The sequence below is a fragment of the Callospermophilus lateralis genome, chromosome 11 (genome assembly GCF_048772815.1).
Source record: "Callospermophilus lateralis isolate mCalLat2 chromosome 11, mCalLat2.hap1, whole genome shotgun sequence".
NCBI lineage: Eukaryota > Metazoa > Chordata > Mammalia > Rodentia > Sciuridae > Callospermophilus > Callospermophilus lateralis.
Genome location: NC_135315.1, coordinates 119,581,915 through 119,595,846, shown reverse-complemented (window position 1 = coordinate 119,595,846; position 13,932 = coordinate 119,581,915). Strand labels below are relative to the sequence as shown.

At 32.5% G+C, this 13,932-nt stretch overlaps 1 pseudogene; it reads right to left on the bottom strand.

Moving 5' to 3' along the window:
• The window catches only part of LOC143410785 (axin interactor, dorsalization-associated protein-like), a 54,151-nt pseudogene that overhangs the window by 23,340 nt on the left and 16,879 nt on the right, over positions 1–13,932 (bottom strand).

Sequence of the window (13,932 nt, the reverse complement as noted above, 5' to 3'; positions counted from 1 at the left end):
ATACAAAATAGGGCTGGGGATGTGGCTCAGTGGTTATCTCGCATTTGTATTTTAACAGAATAATTAAATAGTATTTTCTTTTCTTTAGTATCAAAGCTCTGAAGAGGAAGTATTTGCTTTAGAATAATAGCTTTGTTATATTATTTTTACAAGTTAAAGTATTATCAAACATTTAATTTATGTGAATAGCTTTAGAACTAAAAAAACAAATTATGTTTTACTTTCTATAACTGTAGTATAGGTTTACATTTTCAACAACTATGGAATAACAGCTTCTATTGTTCTTTTAAAATAGCTTAAACTTTACATAGAGTTTTCTTTCTACCAATACTAGCAATGGTGTCTTAGGAGGATCTGAAGAGGAGCTTGAATTTTACAAAAGATATTATCATAAGTATGAAGCATGTCATGGGTTGGAGATTCATGGGCTGATTTGGTAGGACTTACACACTTTGGATCACTACATGGCAGACATCTGATGCTACTCCACCATGGAAAATTCAGCACTCCCAGCCTTTCTCTTGGAGCACGGACCTACCAACCTCCTGAAGCTAACCCTCAAAAGATGACACACAGGCAAATATCAAAATGCATTCTGCTTTTGTGACTGACGTGTTTCATTTTTGTGGTAGGAAAAATGGGCAGCTGCCTCAATTTTGAAAGGGTATTTTTTAAATTATAGGAAAAGATTCCTTCAAAACATTCAAATCTATTTAACTCAACACAATCTTGCCAAGTTCATACTACACTTAAAGCATTCAATAGGCTCTGGGGTAGGGGAAGAGTCCATTCATAATCCCTTTGAGGACTGAAACAAATACAAGTGAAAAATAACACATGTGAGAGTCTGACAATGGATAGTTAAAATGATCCTATACAGGAGAGGAGGCAGAGTTTAATTATGCCTCTATAGAGACAGCAGAGAAAGCTGTCAGGGAGAGGTGGGATTCTGTGAAGCCTTGAAGGGTGGCTTAATAGAAGGGAATTTTGCAGGGTGTTGGTGGGGAGATATGCTTGCGTAAGCAGCAGTACATTACTGCAATTAACATAAGAAAAAATGGCTCAGACTTTCACAATCATAGTTTTAGTATTTTCAGACAGAATTTAAAAGATTTCAAAATGTTGAAGTAAAGAATACATCAGCCTAATAAACCAGCCGAGAGCTAGTGATGTAGCTCAGTGGCAGAGCATTTGCCTTATATGGGCAATGCCCTGGGTTTGATACCCAGCACCACACACACGCACAAAATTAAATTTAAAAAAAACTTTTTTTTAAAAGAAAGGAAACCAGCTAAGTTCGACATATTAAAAGTTAGAATTCACTATTTTTCCTTAGAAGAGGCTTAATTTTTTAAAAAGCAAGCTTGAATAAGTATACTTAATCTGAAATATTACTAAATACCAATTTGTAGAAAATATTTAATTCCAACTCAATAATTAACTCACAACAAGTGCCCTGCTTGGATAAATTCCAAATTACAGAGTCTACCCTACTGAAATACTCGTTTATGTTTCTTTCAGAAGCAACAGCAAATTAAAATCATCTAAAAGGATAACTATCAAGAAGGGAAAAGTACAAATGAAAAACATTATAAAAATATAATAAAGTGAATCTCCAAAATACTCTTTCCATTTCTACTCCAAATCTTTTTTAAAAAGCCGAAAAAGTAATAGATTTTAATCTGATCTTCGACTAATACATGGATCAATAATTTCTTAGGAATTTGAACTGGAGAGCTGTACTTAGGAATGATGTAGTACAGCACCACTACAGGTATTCATAACAGCATAGTGAAAGAACCGGTCCAGGTGACCCTAAAACTCATTCCTGGGATTTACAAGCTAATGTTGGTGTTGTCCTTAGCAAAATAAAATTGAGAGGATTCGAGTGCTTAGCATATAGATGCTATTCTAAAAAAAAAAGGCAATTAATGAAAGATCTTGTGAGGCAATAGAAGTACTTGAGCATGCTCAGAGGAAGAGATAATAAATATATGAAATAAACATCCACAGTCTTTACAGCCACTCTGTGTATCTATAAGATTCTTAAATTTTGTTTGGAAACAAACAACTAATAGGAAATAGTGACTGAATAAGAAGCCAAAATCCTAATTATTTTTATCATAAAAAACTGAGGGCTGGTGACGTAGTTTACTGGTAAAGCACTTGTCTAACATGCCCAAAGCCCTTGGTTCAATCCCCAGCATCATCTCTCTCTCTCTCTCTCTCTCTCTCTCTCTCTCTCTCACACACACACACACACACACACACACACACACACACACACATACACACACACTCACACACAAACATAATTTTCAGTAGAACCACTGTATAAACAACTGTTGCAACATTTTATTTAAAGCCATCAATGTGTTTTTCTCAAAATAATCTTATATGTAGCCAGTCATAAAAGATCATATATCATATGAGTCCATTTAAATAAAATGTCTTCAATAGGACAATTTATAGACAAAAATCAAACTAATGGTTTCCTAGGGCTGGGAATTGGAAGGGATTTTAGGGGGATGGCAAGAAGTGAATGACTGCTCATGGGAATAGGGTTTCTTCTTGTGGTGATGAAAATGTCCTAAAATTGATTGTGGTGATGTCTGCATAACTCTTCCAATTTACTAAAAAATTGAATATGATATGTTAAATTGGTGAACTGTGCTTTATATAAATTATATCTCAATCATATACAAAGTATTTATTAATGCTTTTGAAAAATAAAGTTTTAGGTACAAAAAAACCCAAAAAATTGTGAGAAATATTACATTGATTAGTATCCTTATATACATTGGATATAGGCATAAGAACTATTTCTGAATATAAGTGTGTCTCTTATAACATCTCTAACTCTTATGATCTATGGCTGGAGATGTAGCTCAGTGGTAAAACGCTTGCCTAGCATGTGTGAGGTCATGGGTTTGATCCCCAGAACCACAAAGAAAAAAAAACTTTATGATCTGGATTACATAAAGTAACCAAAACTATTAAAATGACAGAGTTTATCAGAATTCTTGCCATATTCAGAAGGATGGTGTTCTGAAGAAATGAAATACGATCATCTAAAACTGTGGAAAAGCCACCAGAATCACAACAAATCTGTTACGCATTCCTTTGTTGTTGTCTATTTTTGTTAACTTCTCTTTTCCAACCCAAACAACAGAAAATCAGATCCCCTTCAGTATACTCTGAGAATCCTTTTTCTACCCTGGATTTGCAATACAATCACATTTCAGCTATCTCAATAATATATGTCTTTGTTAGAATTGCTATGAATGAATTAGATATTGGCAGTTTGTGGAATTTATAGGAACATTCTATTTAGTTCTTTTTTGGCAGGGGATACTGGGACTGAACTCAGGGACACTTGACCACTGAGCCACATCCCCAGTCCTATTTCATATTTTATTTAGAGACAGGGTCTCACTAAGTTGCTTAGTGCCTTGCTTTGCTAGGGCTGGCTTTGAATTTGATATCCTTCTGCCTCAGCCTCCCGAGCGGCTAGGATTACAGGCATGCGCCACTGTGCAAGGCCCTCTTTAGTTCTTAAATTAATTTTTTACCTCTTACTCAAAGCATGTTTACATTAAAAGGATTGCACTAGTGTGAACTGAGATAGACTGACAAATGTTCTGAGATCTAGACCCTGCTCAGTTACTGGGGATTTAAATGAAACAGGGCAAACAAATCATTTCATTTCTTTCCTCAATAGAGAATGTGACCACAAGTCTGAGACTCCTTTCTGTTTGAAAATGCTTTGATTTTATGATTCCCTACTTAAAAATCTTACTTAGTTGGATAAATAAAATCTACTATTCCCTAGTCACATAAATGCACTGAGATGTGCAATCTTATCTCAATGAAAAAAGAGTACAGGAGCTGGGTTATAGTTCTGTTTGTAGAGCATTTGCCTTGCATGTGTGAGGCACTGGATTCGATCCTCAACACCACATAAAACAAATAAATAAAACAAAGGTATTGTATCTGTCTACAACTAAAAAATTTTTTTAAAAAAGGCTACATTAACTTACATTCATTTAGTTATTCACACTGTGCCTTTGCCCATACTGCAAGATGAAATCCAAATGGTAATTAAAAATGCAAATATTGTAGGAGTTTAAAAGCACCAAAAAGTAAGAGAAATAAATCCAATCACTTTCTGTGCTAAACAATCTTAATATTCACAACAGATAAAACTCTTTCTAAAGGAATATCACTAAAAAATATAAAACAAAACTTACTTGGTTCTAGCTTCTTCAGGTCCTCCAGTTTAAATTTTTCCTGGGACTGTGTGGACTAAATTTAAAATATGCATATTATATCTTTTCATTACAAAGATTTCACTACACCCTATGTCTTTTAAGTGGCAAGAATCAAATATTAAAATAAATATATTTCTTGCTTTAAAGGTAGAAAATGAAAAGTTCCAAACTGATTTTTGGAATATTCAAGCTAATAGAAACAGAAAAAATTAAAATCGTATCTTTTATTTCTACAGTGTACAAAGTATGAACTAAATCATTTAAGTGTGAGATCAACTGATCAATTCCAATTGTTATAAAACCCTTCTGAGATAATATTGCTTTGGGCATGAATGTCTAATATCTTATCAGAACAATTTAGAATAATTCATTAAAAAAATCCATTTACCTGTAAAGCTGCACTTCGCAATTCCAAGCATGTTGCAATTTTGCCTATGGTTTTCTGTAGGGAAAATAATGCTATACATCCCAAGATAATTTTAACTGTCAGTTACTAAAATCAAGAATTTTTATTTATAAGAGATCTATAGGGACTGGGATTTTAGCTCAGTGGTTGAAAACTTGCCTCACATGTGTGAGGCACTGGGCTTGATCCTCAGTACTACATTAAAAAAAATAAAACAAAGATATAGTGTCCATCTACAATTTAAAAAATTTACAAAAGAGATCTATACTTCTTTAAAGAAATTATTATTCCTTTTCTAGTACCTTGCAGACTTTAAAGAAGAGAATCTGAAGACAAAGGGCTGAGAAGTGGGAGAGAGATGAGTATATATTCTCCTCTAAACTAATATGCCATAACCAATTCTAAATCAAGTTTGGTTTGGTGATAGGTCTAGATATGATTTAAAGGGCAACAAAGATTGCCATTATGGAAAGCAGTGTGGAGGTTCCTCAAAAGATTAAATATTGAACTACGATATGATCCAACAATTCCACTCCAGGATATATGGACAAAGGAAAGGAAATCAGTAAGCTGCAGAGACACCTGCACTCCCATACTCATAGCAGCACTATTCCTATTAGCCAAGAAATGGAAACCTAAGAGTCCATCAACTGATAAGTGGACAAAAAAATGTTATATATACACAATGGAGTACTATTCAGTCATAAAAATAAAGAAATCCTATCCTTTGCAACAACATGATGGAACAAGATCATTATATTAATGAAGTAAGCCAGGCACAGAGACAAGACCCAAAAAATCTTATTCATGTGGAATACAAAAAAGTTGATTTCATAGAAGTTGAAAGTAGAATAGTAGTTACCAGGGGTTGGAGCCAGTAGGGGTGGGTGGAGGGATAAATAAATGCATCCTACATTTCAAAAGAAAAAAGAAAAATTTGAAAGTTTTTAAACAGAAGAAATGATAAGTGAGTAGAAAATGTTAACTGGATTTAAATATCACACAATATATACATGTATCAAAACATGTTACCCCATTTATATGTACTATCTTTGTTATCTGTAAGTTAAAATATTGACTTTATTTGTTTTAAAAATAGCTTTTTTTAGTTGTAGATGAACATAATACCTTTATTTTATTAATTTGTTTTTATGTGGTGCTGAGGATTGAACCCAGTGCCTCACACATGCTGGGCAAGCAAGCACTCTACCATTGAGCTACAACTCCAGCCCCCCAATACTAACTTTAAAAAAGAAAACAGAAAATTAAAAAGGGGGAGGGCAATGAAAAGGGATTTTTGACATCTTCCCTTCCAATCATCTTCTCATAAAGCCTGAAATTTACTAAAAGATATCTTAAAGATAGCACAATGGTCTAATTTAATTCTGATTAAAGCTCAATTCTGACTTGTTTAAAAACATAGGCAATATTAACAAAATCAGCATTTGTGATGAATGGTGCAGATTTTACAGTCTACCTGTTTTATAAAATAAGCTATAAAACAGATGTGATAGGGCACAGTCCTTGCTTTTAATATGCTCATGTTCTATTATGTGTGATAAAACATATACAAAATCACTATATTAAAAAGAGAGACACTCAATCTATAAGCTTCAGCAAAATAAGTTCCTTTTATGTCCTAAAGGAAAAGAACAAGATCTATATTAGGAATCCAGTCCCAAAGACTAGGGAGGATTTCCAAATCAAAGAGTTTGGAAAATTGTCATGGTTCAATTACTTAAAATCCCCAACTGAAAGCAGAGGGATAGGTTTGAAAAGTAAAGTGAAGTAGGGCATAGTCATTCTGAAAGTGGACCTTCCACAAACTCCTTGCTGAGGAATCTAGGATTTCTTTAACAATAAGTTACACAGAAGTGTGTTTTTATTGTTCTTTTTTTTTTAACAGACATGCCCTTAAGAACACTGTTGTGAGCTGGGCATAGTTATGTGTACCATCTACTGGGAAGGCTAAGGCAGGAGCCTAAAAGTTTAAGGCCTGTGTGGGCAACACGGTGAGATTCTTTCTAAAAAACAAACAAAAAACCCCTTGGCTATTGTGATACAGGTATGCAATGTATACATAATTTAAAGGAAAGGGGAAAAACTGAAGGAAAAATCATTTAAGTTATTTCAAACTGTCTAAACAATATTCAGAATAAGAATATGAATAGCTAAGGTGGAAATGAAAAGGGGAGATTCATGAGATTCATAAAAGAAATTATCAGGGCAGGCAGCTGAACAATGACACTGAGACTTCTAGGTCCTTCCAAAAAAGATATTTCTGAAATGTCTTTAGGAATAAGTCTAGATCATAAAAGCAAAGAACTGTGTACATCATTTACAATGCTTACAAAATGACATATTTTGGAAAAAAACTGACACATTTTTCTGAATGCATTTTATGTATGACTTACAAAATGTTTAGTAAATTGGGGATTTGGTGATTTTGTGTTTGGTTAATGTTCTTTGAAAGGTAAAAGAGGAGTAAAGGGAAGTAACAGTATTGTCCTGACCCCTGGTGCTTAGGCTAGTGGACACTCTTCAATTACTGTATCTTCAACAAACAGCTAGGATAGGAACTCACAAAAAAAACTATTATTGAGCAAGATATGCCTCTCAGACACACAAGTAATAATATTTAATTATCTCCATAATCTTTTAAAAATTTCAATATAAAAGCCTAGAAAATATGCAATTTTAATCTGAAAAGAGATTACATTTGAAAATTATATTTATACATAGTTTGCAAAATACTCAGGTTTATTCATCCTCTTAAATAGCTATGTATAGAAACCAGCAGTAAGCAATCTTTTCTACATAAAGTCTAATATCCCCAATCATTGTTGTTCAAATATACCACTCAACTCCAGCAAAACTAGTAAATAATTAAGTATAAATATAATAATCAAATAATTTATTAATAACAAATACTGTTAATTATTAACCACTTATTAATAACTAATGAGCACCTTCCGACAGGCTCTCCTAAGTAATTTATAAACATTAATTTAATTAACCCTCCCCACAACTCAGAGTTAGCTATGATCATTTTACAGGTGTGAAAACTGAAGTATGAACAGGTTAAGTAATTTGTCCCAGTCATCAATGCCTTCTATATAACACACAAGATATTCAATAAAACCACACACTTCAATCAATTCCATTTAGCTATATTCTTTACTATATTCTTTCAAAACTGATTTTATAAAAGAATTTTGCTTGTATTGAGATGTATCAATGAGATAATCTTCAAAATAGTGGTTAGCTTTTTTTCCTTCTTGACTTTAAAATCCATTTTATTTCACACTTCAAACAGTTAAGATAAAAATGTTGTACCTGAACAATAAGAAACCACTAACAAACTATTCTCACTTAAACATTTCTTCAAGTTAAGCAAAGGCAATAGCTTTTTATACAGAAATGTACTGAACTATGGTAAAATACCAACAGGCCTTATTCATAACTATTTTAAGTGACCACACCCAGCTTCAGTATTAAAAAAGAAGTGAAACACTATTATTTCAGCTGTGCCAATAACTTTTAAAACATGTAGATTTTATTGATGTCAAAATCAAGTGCTTGCTACTGAAACAGTGTCACCTTCCTTAAAATGAACAGTTCAGAAAAATGATAAAGAAGCACAAGTTCACATATTCCAGAGTATAAGTATTGATTACTTTAATTAATGTACATTAAACCAAGCACTGAAGTGATGTTTGATTTTTAGAAAGACTTAAATCACTAGCATTTTATTCAAATTAATTGCTCATACCTAATATGATAAGAAACAGAAAACAGTATCATTTTTAGAGTATTATCTACTTTAGTTTGTCATTGCTAAGAAAATTGAGAGCCCTAAAGATCAGTTAAAGGAAAACATGGAATAAAAATGGACAATTAATGAGCTAAATTAATTTTGCTAAAATGTATTCAATTTATATAATGAATAAAATCAGTTTGAAAATAAACATAATTCAGTACAGTCTTTCTTAATCCAGACTTAACTTTTAAATATTTAAGCAGCCACTCATCTTCCATCTAGCTGTTGGAGGAGAGATAACACTGGGGTAGAGAGAAAGTGGAAGTAGAAAGGTGGAATCGATAAAACATAAAACCAGTATATAGTGCTGTGATTCTCATTACCACCAAGTTTGACTCAAAACAGGGAAAAACTTTCTAAGTGTCATGAGACAGGATGTTCTATTTTGTCCAGAATCTTACATGAGAAAATCTACTACACCAAAGTAGGGAATTTCATGGAATGAAAGCTTTTGGCAGCTTTTTGTTGGCCACTAAACCCAGTTGTTATAATGACAAAACTATTGAAAACTGAAATGAAAGCTAAGGGAACTAATTGTGAGGGAGGATCAAATAAGAATCATAAACTCTTGTTTTAACTAGAAATCTTTGAGAATATTAAAAATAGGAAATAAATGTGAAGTTTTTATTCTATCACCAATTAATTTGGTTTAGACAGATTAGTAGTTCTACTTTAGAATTCTTTAGATGTAAAATAAACATTGGAAAAATATGTTATTCTCTTAAAAATTAGGATTAGGATTTATTTTAATAAAACATTTATTCATCAAATATATTTGAGAGCTCACTGTGAACTAGACAGCAAAAAGTTTCATAAAGAAAGCACTTTAGTAATAAGATTGTTTTTTAAATACCAAAAACATTTTTCAAAGTTCCACTAACTACTGAATGGTTGGCATAATTATATAACTCGTCACTGCTATCAATACATGAAATAGTATAAGCATAAGAAATATAACTCAAAATAAAACAACGTTTTTGCAAAGAATAAGGTTAAAAGCATTTTCTATTTTCCTTTTTGGAGAAAAATAAATTCAGTTTTCTCTCCAGCTTATGTACAGGCATAATATTTAATGCAGATCTAACAGTATGTGTCAAAATTTCCTGTATTATGTTCTTCAGAACACTAGATCCAATGAAATATTCTGTAAAGAAAGGAGGGGAGCTTTTCAAAAGCAAATAATTTTTAAAATACTGCACAACCAAACTCTTTAAAATATCCAACATACACATTAGAATATTAAAAGTCCAGAGAAGTCACAAACTGTGTGCAAGTAATGCCTATTGGGCTGGGGATGTAGCTTACTGATATATAGAGTGCTTGCTTGCCTAGCATGAGGACCTGGGTTCTATTCTTAGCACAACACACAGACACACACACATACACACAGACACAATCTATTAATTTTTAAGAGCAGTGTTTCCCAGAACATGTCTTGAAGACCTCTCTTTTCTAATCATTATTAACTGAAGACTTTGATAATTTTTTTCTTATGGAACAATCATATAAGGCCTACACATCAATATGAGTGTTTCTGTCTGTTGTGAATATTTCACTTGCATTTTCACAGAAATTTAAACCTTTAAATGCATATAACTTGCCTTATATAGTAGAACAGAATGACTTGGGGTCCTTCTTCAAGACCAAGGAATAGACAGGCAGACAGAAGCTCTGTCTGCAGTTACACCTGGCAGCCAGAAATGCCTCCTGGGCAGGTATTATAAATAATATGTTCCTCAGAAATCAGGCTTCCAGGAGAGGAGGAGGTACAGACCACTTCACATGTAGAGGTCACTGGAGTTTTAGGAAGGAAAGACCTTTTAAAGTCACTTAAGAGTTCTCTAATCTCTCATTTCTTATATAAGGAAAATCAGGCCCAGAGCCAAAGCCAGGATGCAAGACTTCAGTCTTCTAACTCTAGGTCTCAGCTCTCTCCTCTAGGACCTGCAGCCTCCTGGATCTTTTGGAGTACAAGATCTGGGGGTCTTTATAACCAAAGACAAGCTGAACAGCTATAAATTAAAGAATCAATAGCATTATCAACACCAACTCTAGTCTCAGAATACTAAAAAAAATCAAGAAAAAGTTAATTTTTTCCTCATCACTTAACAAGGTTCATTTTTTGATATTAACCTGTTTGTTTTGTAATTTTAGAATGTTTTAGGAGGTCAAAAGACTTTAATCTCAGGCCATGTGGTTCTACTCCTGAGCAACAAATGCTGGAGAAATCTAACTAACTGAAGGCAAACAGGTGACTAAAATATGGGATCATTAAAACTTTTTTACATTTTTTTATTTTGTCTTCATATTTATAACATACTTCATTAACTATTAATTTATGTACCTGGATATCTAAGATTCTATTCATCAAGGTTTAGATATTTTAAGTCTTAATTCAATGATGCCGGCTGATCATTTCATAAACAACTCCTAGACAGACTTCACAAATTTTATAGAAGTGGTATAGTGTACAGTCTTTGTTCCTTTCCTTAAGCATATCAGCTATTTCCTTTGTGATAATTATTTTCCAGGACTAAGATCCTAAGTCTCTTAAATCTATTGTGGATATTAGCACTTATTAAGGAAAAAAGAAAAACACCCTTTTAAATTGCAGTAACATAATTTTTTTGAAGTAGATTTTAAATATTTTAAAAATACAAGTATATTTGGGCAAGAAATACAGCTAACCCTCTGGGGGCTTTTTCTCCCCAAACTCCTGTAACTAAGAATTAATAAACACAGGCATATGGACTAAAAACTTGCTTAGGTTTAATTAAAAAGTTATGCAAAAAATTACTCCCATTTCCCCTTGTGCAAAAAAAGAAAAGTATTAATAAGAGTGAATTAGGTCACCAGGATTTTCACACTGCCTTTTCTTAAGAGATGAGGAAAAGACTAACACATATTTTTCACTATCTACAGGATTAAAAATTGACTTAAAACTAGTTACTCTGAGCCAGGAGAAAATGGGAGTTGTTTCCTCCCATTTCTTCTCTTCTTTTAGAATGAAGTTACTTTAAAGTATCCCCTTTTACATAATCTCTATCAGGGAATCAACTTGATATACAAAAATTTTAATTCAAGGAAGAAAGAACAGTACTGAAACATTTTGCAATCTTATATATATATTTAGCTGACAGATCTGTACGCCAACTTCTTGACTTGAGCTAATTTTTTTTCCATTTGTTTTTTAGTTTGGGGGGTTTTGTGTGTGTTTTCTGTTTTGTTTTGAGAGGTGATACATAAAGAGTTATGAAAATTCAGAGTTAAGCATTGAGGTGGAATGCACTTATTCCCAATCCTTCTGTTTTTCCAAGTGACTTGGAACAAACTCCAGTCTTTGGGTTACCCACGCTTTTCAACTAAAAGTGTGGATGACTTCCATTAGAGTTAAATAAGGCCTAAATAGTTAACTAAAGTAATTCATTAAGTGATAAGTTATATATCTGTATAAATGTTCACTTAATGTTAGGCAAAGCATAATCAATCTGATTTTTTTTACTTAAATATAACAGTTTTTTGTTTATTTTTCTGCTTAATGGACTCAAGAGCAATTTCATTGGGAATTGAATATATCTAGATATTATTTGATGGTACCTTTTGCTCTTCTGTGGATTCAGAATTGTTGTGTTGAGCTTGGGCCTCTTTTTGTAGATGTCTTGCTAATCTGTAAGAAGAAAACTTTTTTTTAGAACTGAAAGCAAACTATCTCAACTGCAACAAAGTAAAACAAATTAAATCTCTTAAAAACAATAAAGTGCATAATACTTTGTTATGTTATTGAAGTAATTCCACATTTTCAAGGCAAATCTACATTACCCTGAGAATCAAACTTTTTTACAAAAAAAAAGTTTGTACAAAATAATGATGAAATAAGATACTTTTTATACCATTTCACTGGGACGAATTTCAGAATCTTAGAGCTGCAAAGAATCTCAAAAAGCACAAAATTCAACTTTCTTTACTATGCACTAATTTCTTCTATAAACAACCAATAAATAGTTGTCCAGATTCTACTTTAACACTTCCAGTGAGCACCAATAATATATCAACCATAGATACGTTATCATTCTATCATAATTCATTTCCCAATGAGATTTGCCCAAATCCAAATTACAGCCATGACAATAACTCCATCAAAATATGCTTTTGAAACATTTTTAAATGGAAAATAAAGAAAAGCCATCCACCAATCAAAAACAGAAAATACTGCTTGCCCAGTTATCATCATATCTAAAAATGGCAGGTAGGCCTTGAGTGAGTTTTCCAGGATGAATTTATGATGCTAGTCCAAGCTCAATGGTGAAGATCCAAAGCTATTTCTGAGACAGCAAAAGGCAAAGACTTACTCTTATGAAGAAAGAGAGGAAAAAAAAAGAGACCAATTTTAGACACAGTATTTGATTAGACATATTTCTAAACAAGTTATAAAAATGGCCAATAAACACATGAAAAGATATTATGTATCATTAGACATCAGGGAAATGCATATCAGAATCATAAAATAATTACTTAGCACCCATGCAGATGGATATAATTTAAAGAGATGAAGAAAATAATAGGCGTAGGGAGAGTACGGAAAAAACTGGAACCCCCATACATTGCTGATGGGAATGTAAATTGGTGCCAGCCATTATGGAAAAGTTTAATATAGTTAAATACAGAGGAACTGTATGCTCCATCAAACTCCTTAATGGATATATCCAAAAGAACTAAAAATAAATGTTCACACAAAGCACATGTACACAAATGTTTACAGCAGCATTATTTGTAATAATCAAAAAGTCATAAAACCAAAATGTCCATCAACAAAACGTGGTACATATATTCAGTAGACTATTATTCAGTCATAAAGAGGAATGAAACTCACATAATATGCTAGCTACAGTTATGAATGAACTTGAAAAAGATTATGCTATATAAAAAGAAGTCAGATGTAAATGGTCATGTTATATGATTCCATTTACATGAAATGTCCAGGAAAGGTAAATTCATAGAGAAAGAAAGCAGATGAGTGGTTTCCAGGATATGGAAAAATTTAGAATGACTGATACCAGGTATGAAGTTACTTCTTGGAGTGGGAGAAATTTTTAGGAATTACAATAGTGATGGTTATAACACATTGTGAATACATTAAAGACCACTTCACTGTACACGTTAAAATAGTGAGTTTTATGGTATATGTAAAAAAAAGCTAGCAAAATATTTTGAAAATAAGATTGCTATTCTGGTTGAGGTCTGGGAGTACGAATGACAGCAAGTGCTAGGTAGAAAAGGCAATTAAAGAAGAAGTTCATCACAGTTCCAAAAAAACAAGAACTAGATAGGAGTTCTATTCTATGCAATCATATCCTTAAAGATCAAGTAGTATTCTCAATGGCCTCTATCCTCTTTATGAAAAGTCTGCATCCTTTATCATTAAGCAAGAAATTCTT